A 12,549-nucleotide genomic window follows, 5' to 3' on the forward strand; every position below is an offset into this window, starting at 1 on the left:
TCCAGGCTAGATCTGATTTGGCCTACTTTCCGGCTGTCAGATGTAGGTTATAAACGCTGCCGATGGGGCTGCTTCTCTGTTCTGTGCTATTAAAACAAAATTAATTTTCTTTTTAGCAACCTGCTGCATTTTATCCTATGTGGTCCGAGCACAGCTGGCTGCGCAGGGCTTTCTCTCCTCCCTCCAGCAGGGTTGCCAACCTCCAGGTGGGAGAGGAATAGAAAGCAAGGCTCCCGGTGAAACCCAGCCTCCAAAAAATTACAAAACGAATGTTAGAATAAATACAAATATATAATATATTCAAGTTTCATCAATATGATAAATTCAGTCTCTTATACCAGGGGTGGCCAATGGTAGCTCTCCAGATGTTTTTTTTTGCCTACAACTCCCATCAGCCCCAGCCAGCATGGCCAATGGCTGTGGCTGATGGGAGTTGTAGGCAAAAAAACATCTGGAGAGCTACCGTTGGCCACCCCAGTCTTACACAGTCCAAGGAACTCAAGCATCAGAACGCCAGTCCCATTGTTTTTCAGCAAATTAATGCCCAGACTTCTTCAGGAAAGTTCTGATGAAAACGATCAATGTTCAATCAATAATAATCAATAATAAGTGCAGCAAGCAATCCAAAGGCTACAGGTTTGTACTAGTGCCCCTGTTTCACACATAGCTTCTTCAAAAGGGTGATTAACATGTGGAATTCACTGCCACAGGAGGTGGTGGCGGCCACAAGCATAGCCACCTTCAAGAGGGGTTTAGATAAAAATATGGAGCAGAGGTCCATCACTGGCTATTAGCCACAGTGTGTGTGTGTGTGTGTGTATATATATATATATATATATATATATATATATATAAATTTTGGCCACTGTGTGACACAGAGGGCGTTTTCGCACTCACCTTCTGCCGGCACTAGGGTGGCCAGACCGTCCCGGTCTCCCGGGACATTCCCGGATCTGGCCACCCAATCCCGGATCCTGGGCTGCCTATACCGGGACCATTAAAGGTCCCGGTTTAGGCAGCCCCGGAGCCGGTGGGCCGCGGGCGCGGGCGGGGAAGGCGGGGAGTGAGGGAGGGAGCGTCCCTGCGCCTGCGCAGGGCCCCTGCGCACGCGCAGGGACGCTCCCACCCTCAGTCCCCGCCTTCCCCGCCCGCGCGCGGGGCCCGGCGGCAGTGGTGGAGGCCTCTCCGTGGCCTCCGCTGGTCGCTGGAAGCCCTCCAGAGACTCTGGAGGGCCTCCAGCGACCAGCGGAGGCCGCGGAGAGGCCGCGGGGCACCCGGCGCTGGTCCCGGAAGGCCTTCCAGAGCCTCTGGAAGGCCTTCGGGGACCAGCGCCGGCCAGCGAAGGCTTCCCCGCGGCCTCCGCTGGTCCCTGGAGGCCCTCCAGAGTCTCTGGAGGGCCTCCAGGGACCAGCGGAGGCCGCGGGGAAGCCGCGGGGCACCCGGCGCTGGTCCCGGAAGGCCTTCCAGAGGCTCTGGAAGGCCTTCCGGGACCAGCGCCGGCCAGCGAAGGCTTCCCCGCGGCCTCCGCTGGTCCCTGGAGGCCCTCCAGAGTCTCTGGAGGGCCTCCAGGGACCAGCGGAGGCCGCGGGGAAGCCGCGGGGCACCCGGCGCTGGTCCCGGAAGGCCTTCCAGAGGCTCTGGAAGGCCTTCCGGGACCAGCGCCGGCCAGCGAAGGCTTCCCCGCGGCCTCCGCTGGTCCCTGGAGGCCCTCCAGAGTCTCTGGAGGGCCTCCAGGGACCAGCGGAGGCCGCGGGGAAGCCGCGGGGCACCCGGCGCTGGTCCCGGAAGGCCTTCCAGAGCCTCTGGAAGGCCTTCGGGGACCAGCGCCGGCCAGCGAAGGCTTCCCCGCGGCCTCCACTGGTCCCTGGAGGCCCTCCAGAGTCTCTGGAGGGCCTCCAGGGACCAGCGGAGGCTGCGGGGAAGCCGCGGAGCAGCCGGTGCTGGTCCCTGGAGGCCTCCAGAGGCCAGCGCCGGTAGCGGAGAGGCCCGGCGCTGGTCCCTGGAGGCCTCCAGAGGCCAGCCCCGGCAGCTCCCTCCCTCCCTCGCCGCGAGGCCGCCGCCGGAGGACTCCCCGCCGCCGCCGCCGCTGGATCCGCCGCCCTGGAATAAGGTAAGGGGGCCGAAAGCGGGGGGGGAGCGGGGGGCGGCCTTCCTTTCTTCCCTCCCTCCTCCCTCCCTCCCTTCCTTCCTTCCTTCCTTCCTTCCTTCCTTCCCTCACTCCCTTCCCTTCCTTCCTTCCTTCCTTCCCTCCCTCCCTCCCTCCCTCCCTCCTCCCTTTCTTCCTTTCTTCCTTCCTTCCCTCACTCCCTTCCCTTCCTTCCTTCCCTCCCTCCTCCCTCCCTTCCTTTCTTCCTTCCTTCCCTCCCTCCCTTGCCTTCCTTCCTTCCCTCCCTCCTCCCTCCCTTTCTTCCTTCCTTCCTTCCCTCCCTCCCCCCTTCCTTCCTTCCCTCCCTCCCTCCTCCCCCTTCCTTCCTTCCTTCCCTCCCTCCCTCCCCCTTCCTTCCTTCCTTCCTTCCTTCCTTCCTTCCTTCCTTCCTTCCTTCCTTCCTTCCTTCCTTCCTTCCTTCCTTCCTTCCTTCCTTCCTTCCTTCCTTCCTTCCTTCCTTCCTTCCTCCCTCCCTCCCTTCCCTCCCTTCCTTCCTTCCTTCCTTCCCTCCCTCCCTTCTTCCTTTCTTCCCTTCTTCCCTTCCTCCCTTTCTCCCTTCCTTCCTTCCTTCCCTCCCTCCCTCCTTATGTTGTTATGTGATGCAGAGTGTTGGACTGGATGGGCCACTGGCCTGATCCAACAGGGCTTCTCTTATGTTCTTATGTGACGCAGAGTGTTGGACTGGATGGGCCACTGGCCTGATCCAACAGGGCTTCTCTTATGTTCTTATGTGATGCAGAGTGTTGGACTGGATGGGCCACTGGCCTGATCCAACAGGGCTTCTCTTATGTTCTTATGTGACGCAGAGTGTTGGACTGGATGGGCCACTGGCCTGATCCAACAGGGCTTCTCTTATGTTCTTATGTGACGCAGAGTGTTGGACTGGATGGGCCACTGGCCTGATCCAACAGGGCTTCTCTTATGTTGTTATGTGATGCAGAGTGTTGGACTGGATGGGCCACTGGCCTGTTCCAACAGGGCTTCTCTTATGTTGTTATGTGACGCAGAGTGTTGGACTGGAGGGGCCACTGGCCTGATCCAACAGGGCTTCTCTTATGTTGTTATGTGATGCAGAGTGTTGGACTGGATGGGCCACTGGCTTGATCCAACAGGGCTTCTCTTATGTTGTTATGTGATGCAGAGTGTTGGACTGGATGGGCCACTGGCCTGATCCAACAGGGCTTCTCTTATGTTATTATGTGACGCAGAGTGTTGGACTGGAGGGGCCACTGGCCTGATCCAACAGGGCTTCTCTTATGTGACAATACTGACTTTGGTGGACCCAAGCACTGATTCAGTGTAAGGGAGCTTTGTGTTTGTGTCTTCTAGTGCAATTTTGTTCTCAGATCCTGTATTTACTTCATCAGTATATGGGATAAGGCACTTTCTCAACTGTGCTGCATAATGCAGCCTATTTATTTTGTCCTGTTGGCTCTGTTGGCTCTATCTGCGCCACCTTCATCACTTTCGGGGTGTGGATCCCCCAGTGGAGTGGTCTCCCGACTCCCTCCGCCGGCTGTTTCTGATAGCCCTGCGCCCCCTCTTTCATTTGATATGTGTCCCGTGCGGGTGCCACCCTCCCGCCGGGAGATGCCGCAAAATGAGCCCCCTTGAGGCTTATGGCGGCAGGGCTCGGGGGAAGCGAGCTAGACTGCTGTTCTTTTGAGGGGTTATAGAGTGTTTCGAGCCCGTCCCTGTGGCATCGGTCCCATCATTGTGGGGCCCAGGGGGCCGGCGCAGCGGCACGCTGAAGCAGCCTGTCGGTCACTTCCAGGTTCCTGTCCTGCATCTTGACCGGTGTTATTAGTGACAGGCTGCTTCGGCGTGCCGCTGCGCCGGCCCCCTTGGTCCCACAACGATGGGACCGATGCCACAGGGACGGGCTCGAAACACTCTATAACCCCTCAAAAGAACAGCAGTCTAGCTCGCTTCCCCCGAGCCCTGCCGCCATAAGCCTCAAGGGGGCTCATTTTGCGGCATCTCCCGGCGGGAGGGTGGCACCCGCACGGGACACATATCAAATGAAAGAGGGGGCGCAGGGCTATCAGAAACAGTCAGCGGAGGGAGTCGGGAGACCACCCCACTGGGGGATCCACACCCCGAAAGTGATGAAGGTGGCGCAGATAGAGCCAACAGAGCCAACAGGACAAAATAAATAGGCTGCATTATGCAGCACAGTTGAGAAAGTGCCTTATCCCATATACTGATGAAGTATATACAGGATTTGAGAACAAAATTGTTTCCGGCGGTGATATTTGGGGGATTTTTGGGGACGTCACAGGAAGTGCTGTGAAGTCACTTCCTGTTTCCGGCAGGTGACGCGGGGGAAATGATGTCACAGGAAGTGATGCCACTTCCTGTTTCCGGTGGTGGCATGACATCACCGGAAGTGACGTCACCGGAAGTGACGTCACTTCCTGTTTCCGGCGGCGCACGCGCCCCCCCCCAGTGTCCCTGGCTGGCCTTCAGACATTATGGTCACCCTAGCCGGCACGACCCCCCTCTTCACCGCGCAGGATCTGCGCGGATTTCGCACGTAAAGCCGTGGAGCAGCCGGAAGAGCCGGAAACTCCCGGCGCTTTTGCGGCACAAACGTAAACCGCCAAAAAGCAATTTCCGTTTGCGCAGCTTTTGCGCCGGGAGTTTCCGGCTCTTTCGGCTGCTCCGCGGCTTTACGTGCGAAATCCGCGCAGATCCTGCGCGGTGAAGAGGGGGGTCGCGCCGGCTGAAGGTGAGTGCGAAAACGCCCAGAGTGTTGGACTGGATGGGCCACTGGCCTGATCTAACATGGCTTCTCTTATATTCTTATGTGACACAGAGTGTTGGACTGGATGGGCCATTGGCCTGATCCAACATGGCTTCTCTTATGTTCTTATGTGACACAGAGTGTTGCACTGGATGGGCTACTGGCCTGATCCAACATGGCTTTTCTTATGTTCTTATGTAACACAGAGTGTTGCACTGGATGGGCCATTGGCCTGATCCAACATGGCTTCTCTTATGTTCTTATGTGACAGAGTGTTGGACTGGATGGGCCATTGCCTGATCCAACATGGCTTCTCTTATGTTCCTATGTAACACAGAGTGTTGCACTGGATGGGCCACTGGCGTGATCCAACATGGCTTCTCTTATGTTCTTATGTAACACAGAGTGTTGCACTGGATGGGCCACTGGCCTGATCCAACATGGCTTCTCTTATGTTCTTATGTGACACAGAGTGTTGGACTGGATGGGCCATTGGCCTGATCCAACATGGCTTCTCTTATGTTCTTATGTGACACAGAGTGTTGGACTGGATGGGCCACTGGCCTGATCCAACATGGCTTCTCTTATGTTCTTATGTGACACAGAGTGTTGGACTGGATGGGCCATTGGCCTGATCCAACATGGCTTCTCTTATGTTCTTATGTGACACAGAGTGTTGGACTGGATGGGCCACTGGCCGGATCAAACAGGGCTTCTCTTATGTTCTTATGTGACACAGAGTGTTGGAATGGATGGGCCATTGGCCTGATCCAACATGGCTTCTCTTATGTTCTTATGTGACACAGAGTGTTGGACTGGATGGGCCATTGGCCTGATCTAACATGGCTTCTCTTATTTTCTTATGTTTAGTATAGATCGTTAACCCAAGACATATACTTAGCTATAGTAATCTGGTTTATATATGAGACTTCAATAATTCTTTTGGGTGTAATGATAAAGAAAACCTTATATAGAAAGTAGCTGGTTTAAAGCTAGTAATATACCTATCGTTTAGCTTTAATAATCCCAATAGCCTTTAGTAATTAAGACATATTTGACTGTGTTTGCCTAAACTAAGAAGTGTTGAGCTAGTAAACATAAACACTAGATTAACTTCAAGTTTTAATAGTTTAGATAGAAATATTTTATTTATTTTTACTTATAAAATGAATTTCCTGTATAGGAACTTGTACCCTAATCACCAATTTGTGGTATTTTTCTTTGTATAATGAAACAGCTCAAAATGTTTTTTAAGGGTTATCCATAAATAAGTAAATGAGTTCTAGACTGGAGGAAGGAGGTGTATGTTTAACTACAGCTAGGTAACTTAAAAGTGCCCCCCCACACTATTTCTCCAAGGGTAGGGGAGATTAGGAGAGGGAGTTGCTTTGCAGTTCCTTAATGAGAGGGGTTTTTTTACCATCTTCTCTCAATCCTCTTAACGATAAGAGGTTTGGAACTGAGTCCCACAACAGAGGACTGTGTAAATATTTAGGTAAAATTTTTATAAAAGTTTAGAGTTGTTGATGTGTTGGATTGTTATTGTTATATTAATATTAATAAATTTACTTAAAATTGAAAAAAAAAAAAAAACTTCCAATGAAGCTTTTTATACACTGGGTAAAAACGCCACAAACTTCCGTCAATGAATAACCCTAAAGGTTTGTGGCGTTCTTACCCAGTGTATAAAAATCTTCATTGGAAGCTTGAAGAAGCTCTATGCAAAACAGGGGCACTAGTACAAACGTGTAGCCTTTGGATTGCTTACTGCACTTATGATGAATGCGGACTGATTGAATATGGGTCATTTTCATCAGAGCTTTCCTGAAGAAGTCTGGGCATTAATTTGCTGAAAAGCAATGGGACTGGCGTTCTGATCCTTGAGTTCCTTGGACTGTATAAGAGACTGAATTTATCATATCGATGAAAAGTGAATATGTTATATATTTGTATTTATTCTAACATTCATTTTGTAACTTTTTGGAGGCTGGGTCTCATGGGAGCATTGCTTTCTATTCCTCTGCCGGTTTTGCTGTGATTCTCTTGTTTGGTTACAGAACCTCCAGGTGGGGCCTGGAGACCGTCCAGAATCCTAACTGCTTTCCAGACAACACAGATCTGTTCCTCTGGAGAGAGTGGCTGCTTTGGAGGGTGGTCTGCTCAGGTCCTCACCCTCCCCTTCCTCAAACCCTTATGAGGCCACACGCCCGTGATATAGCCAATCCTCCAAGAGCTTACAAGGCTCTTTTTTGTAAGCTCTTGGAGGATTGGCTACATCAGGGGTGTGTGGCTTAATATGCAACGGAGCTCCTGCTAGAATTCCACCCCTCCCCAGGCTACATTGCTGATGGCATGACAACATCACTGTCAGCATGTACAGGAAGTGACGTCATCACATTGTGACACTGAAGTGATGCTCTGGTATTTGGGCAAAAACTCTGTGTCAAGATTGGCTTCTGTTATAAAGTTTTTCCCCAAATACCAGAGCATCACCACGACATCACCAACATGATGGTGTCACTTCCAGTACATGCTGGAAGTGATGTCGCAAAGTTGCCAGCAATGGTTTTGTGTAGTGGTTCAGTGCTGGACTCTTATCTGGGAGAACTGGGTTTGATTCCCCACTCCTTCATTTGCACCCACTGATCTGACCTTGGGTCAGCCACAAGTTCTCTCAAGGCTGTTCCAATCAAAAGCAGTTCTGAGAGACCTCTCTCGGCATCACTTATCTCACAGCGTGTCCGTTGTTGGGAGGGGGAAAGAAAGGAGATTTGTAAGAAGTAGAAGATATTGGATTTATATCCTGTCCTATGATCTGAATCTCAGAGTGGCAAACAATCTCCTTTATTTTCTTCCCCCACAACAGACACCCTGTGAGGTGGGGCTGAAAGAGCTCTTACAGCAGCTGCCCTTTCAAGGACAACTCCCACAAGAGCTCTGGCTGACCCAAGGCCATTCCAGCAGCTGCAAGTGGAGGAGTGGGGAATCAAACCCGGTTCTCCCAGATAAGAGCGCTCTGGCTGACCCAAGGCCGTCCCAGCAGCTGCAAGTGGAGGAGTGGGGAATCAAACCCGGTTCTCCCAGATAAGAGACCGCACACTTTACCACTACACCAAACTGGCTCTTGTAAATAGATCCAAGTAGTGAGCTGTGTTGGTCTGAAGTAGTAGAACAAAATAGGAGTCAAGTTGCACCTTTAAGACCAACTTCATTTTATTCAGAACGTAAGCTTTTGTGTGCTCTCTAAGGACACTTCATCAAACGAGGAATCCGGTACAGTGAGCAAAGCCACACAAAGCTGGTAGTTAGTGACTCAGAGTGCAAACTGGTACAAATTTAAGATCCAATGACAGTATAGTAAAACTATCTGGTAGGCAGTGGTTTAGAATGCAAAATGGTATAAATTTAAGATTCAGTGACAGAATAGTAAAATGAAACGTTACATATACTGAACCCATCTCCCACTATTTTAATGTTATTTTCTCCTAATGGCAAACTATAAGTATGTTACATGTTAAAAGGTAAATTAGTTGGATGGGAAATCTTCTGAGATATAAATACTGTCCTTTTGACACAGGCTTAATACAATATAGTCATTCTCACATTTTTACATAGTACTGTTTTATTGCTTTTGCATGCTCATGCTACTCAGATCAAAGGTTTGCCCAATTTGTTAATTTTACTGTTCTGTCATTGAATTTTACATTTGTACCAGTTTGCATTCTAAACCACTCCCTACAAGATAATTTCAATGTACTATCATTGGATCTTAAATTTGTACCATTTTTCATTCTAAACCACGCCCTACCAGATAATTTCACTATACTGTCATTGGATCTTAAATCTGTACCGTTTTGCATTCTAAACCACTCCCTACCAGATAATTTCACTATACTGTCATTGGATCTTAAATTTGTACCATTTTGCATTCTAAATCACTTCCTACCAGATAATTTCACTATACTGTCATTGGATCTTAAATTTGTACCGTTTTGCATTCTAGACCACCCCCTACCAGATAATTCCACTATACTGTCATTGGATCTTAAATTTGTACCATTTTGCATTCTAAACCACTCCCTACCAGATAATATCAATGTACTGTCATTGGATCTTAAATTTGTACCATTTTGCATTCTCAACCACTCCCTACCAGATAATTTCACTATACTGTCATTGAATCTGAAATTTGTACCGTTTTGCATTTTAAACCACTTCCTACCAGATAATTTCACTATACTGTCATTGAATCTTAAATTTGTACCAGTTTGCATTTTAAACCGCTTCCTACCAGATAATTTCACTATACTGTCATTGGATCTTAAATTTGTACCAGTTTGCATTCTAAACCACTCCCTACCAGATAATTTCACTATACTGTCATTGGATCTTAAATTTGTACCAGTTTGCATTTTAAACCGCTTCCTACCAGATAATTTCACTATACTGTCATTGAACCTTAAATTTGTACGAGTTTGCATAATTTCACTATACTGTCATTGGATCTTAAATTTGTACCGTTTTGCATTCTAAACCACTCCCTACCAGATAATTTCACTATACTGTCATTGGATCTTAAATTTGTACCAGTTTGCATTCTCAGCCACTGCCTACCAGCTATGTGTGGCTTTGCTCACTGTACTGGATTCCTTGTCTGATGAAGTGTGCTTAGAGAGCACACGAAAGCTTACGTTCTGAATAAAATTAAGTTGGTCTTAAAGGTGCATCTTAACTTTTGTTCTGGCTCTTGTAAGCCTCTCTGAGACTACTTTGGCTAGCAAAGGGTGGGGTATATATCTTCCTCTCCTCCTCCTGTTTGTCTTTTTCACTTTCTTGTTTGTCACCTTGGAATGTGCAGGATACAAGCAAGGAGATCCTGTGGCACTTCCCTACATTATCTGGTGGGAAGGATAGAATCAGGCGCATAGTAGAGTTGCTTTGCAGCAGAAGAACGAGATCCAAGTCTAGAAGCATCTCAGATGCCATCACAGTTCCAGAATATAAGCATTCGAGAGACAAATATGCGGAGAAGACGAGAAACATGCGATGGCGCTCAGTGGCTTGGATAGACAGCGGCAGCCAACGGTCCCTGCCCGCACACACACACAGTAAAACATCTGTACAAAGAGCTTCAGAGGATAGGAGTGGAACAGCTAGGTCGTTTTCGCACTCACCTCCAGCCGGCGCGACCCCCCTCTTCACCGCGCAGGATATGCGCGGATTTCGCACTAAATGCCGCGGAGCAGCCTTTTGCGCCGGAAACTCCCGTCGCAAAAGCCGCTCAAACGTAAATCGCCAAAAAGCAGTTTGGCGTTTGAACGGCTTTTGCGACGGGAGTTTCCGGCGCAAAAGGCTGCTCCCCGGCATTTAGTGCGAAATCCGCGCAGATCCTGCGCGGTGAAGAGGGGGGGTCGCGCCGGCTGGAGGTGAGTGCGAAAACGACCCTAGATTCAAGTCCAGAGATACCTCAGAGAGCAAAGGGATTTTCAGCTTCTCAGCTTTCAAGAATCAAAGCTCCCTTCGTCCAATAAGGGAGTCAAAGGGAGGTTTGACTCTCGGAAGCTTATACCCTGAAATCATGTTGGTCTCAAAGGTGTTACTGGACTGGAATCTAGTTGCTATCCTATGTTCGCCTGGAGCTTTTCTGAACCTCCAGGAATGTCAGATCTTAAGACCCTTCTGGGAGGTCTTTAGAGAAACATCTGTTTGTGGCTTCTAGGGGGAGCAGAGTTCCGAAGTTGTGGGTGCAGTCACCAGAGGTGGAATTCTAGCAGGAGCTCCTTTGCATATTAGGCCACACACCCCTGATGTAGCCAATCCTCCAAGAGCTTACAAGGCTCTCTTTTGTAAGCTCCAGGAGGATTGGCTACATCAGGGGTGTGTGGCCTAATATGCAAAAGAGCTCCTGCTAGAATTCCACCCCCGGCAGTCACCAAAAAAGCATTCCCTTTGGTTCTCAGAAAGAGCCTCATGGCACAGAGTGCTAAAGCTGCAGTTCTGCAGTCTGAGCTCTCTGCTCACGACAAGTTCAATCCTGGCGGAAGCTGGGTTCAGGTAGCCAGCTCCAGGTTGACTCAACCTTCCATCCTTCTGAGGTTGGTCAAATGAGTACTCAGCTTGCTGGGGGGAAAGTGTAGATGACTGGGGAAGGCAATGGCAACCCCCCCCCCGTAAAAAAAACTCTGCCGTGAAAACGTCGTGATGCAACATCACCCCAAAGTCGGAAACGACTGGGGCTTGCAGTCTCAGATTTGAGTCCTTACTGTACACCTTACAGACTAAAGACACTCAAATCAGACGCACACATGAACACGCATGAAGATGGCTTATACTGAATCAGACTGCATCAGTCCATCAAAGTCACTATTGTCTACTCAGACTGGCAGCAGCTCTCCAGGGTCTCAGGCTGAGGTCTTTCGCATCACCTTCTGCCTGGTCCTTTTTAATGGAGATGTCAAGGATTGAACCTGTGACCATCTGAATGCCAAGCAGAGGCTCTAATACTGAGCCATGGCCCCTCCCCTCTGAACATTGTAAAGAAGAAGAGGAGCTGGAGATTGCATTTTGACCACACCCCTCATTTGGAGTCTCAGAATGGCTTACAATCTCCTTCCCTTCCTCTCCCCACAACAGACACTCTGCGAAGTAGGTGAGGCTGAGAGAGCTCCCAGAGAATCGAGAGAACAGCTCCGAGAGATCTGCGATCGGCCCAAGGTCACACCAGCAGGTGCACGTGGAGGAGTGGGGGATCCAACCCGCTTCTCCCATATTAGAGTCTGCACACTTAACCACTACGCCAAACTGGCGAGATGTCAGCTGTGGATTCTTTAGAACATCCGCTTCATAAAAAAAAAAAAGTCTTGTTCGAGATGTCAAGATTCCTCCACACAGACGTTAGTCCAAGGATAGCGCTTGAGTTGTGCTTCTGGAATTATCTTTCTCATGTGATCTTTTGAGTTTTCGCGGCGCCAATTCCCAGAGGGCAAACCGAGGGCAAACCCTGGGCACAGAATATCCACTGACGTCATTCCTAATCATGGTCGCCTACATTAACCGTCTCATCGCCCAGGATAACTAAGCAACCAGGACGTTGCTGTTGATTTTATAAGGTCACCCTCAAAACGATAACTCGAGATTGTGTTTATTTGGAAACCTCTGATATTAGCGACGGAGGACGGGATTCGGCAACGGGGAGGGCTTCGTATCGCAAACAATATCATCTCCTGCAGAATTACGGATTTCCAACTTGATCAAATTTTCATATGTGGGGGCCCAATGCATTGAAGGAGGATATGATTCTTTTCCATTTAAAGTAATAACGGAGCCTTATGAAGTGCTGGGTGACAGAAGGAAAAACATGTCCTCGCTCAGGGTTCGCGAAGCTGTTGCAACAGCGCCCTCTAGGTTCCACTTCGTGAATTTTAGGTGCTCATCCCTCAGAAGAATATGGCCAGAGAATTATCTATCATTCTGGGGGTAGAAAGATCACAACAGAAAAGAGAAGGAGAAGAAGGAGAAGAAGACTGCAGATTTTGCAGATGTATATCCCGTCCTTCTCTCTGAATCAGAGACTCAGAGCGCTTACAATCTCTTATATCTGTGAGGTGGGTGGGGCTGAGAGGGCTCTCACAGCAGCTGCCCTTTCAAGGACAACTTC

Source organism: Heteronotia binoei, chromosome 8 (assembly GCF_032191835.1).
Source record: "Heteronotia binoei isolate CCM8104 ecotype False Entrance Well chromosome 8, APGP_CSIRO_Hbin_v1, whole genome shotgun sequence".
In the NCBI taxonomy this organism is placed as follows: domain Eukaryota; kingdom Metazoa; phylum Chordata; class Lepidosauria; order Squamata; family Gekkonidae; genus Heteronotia; species Heteronotia binoei.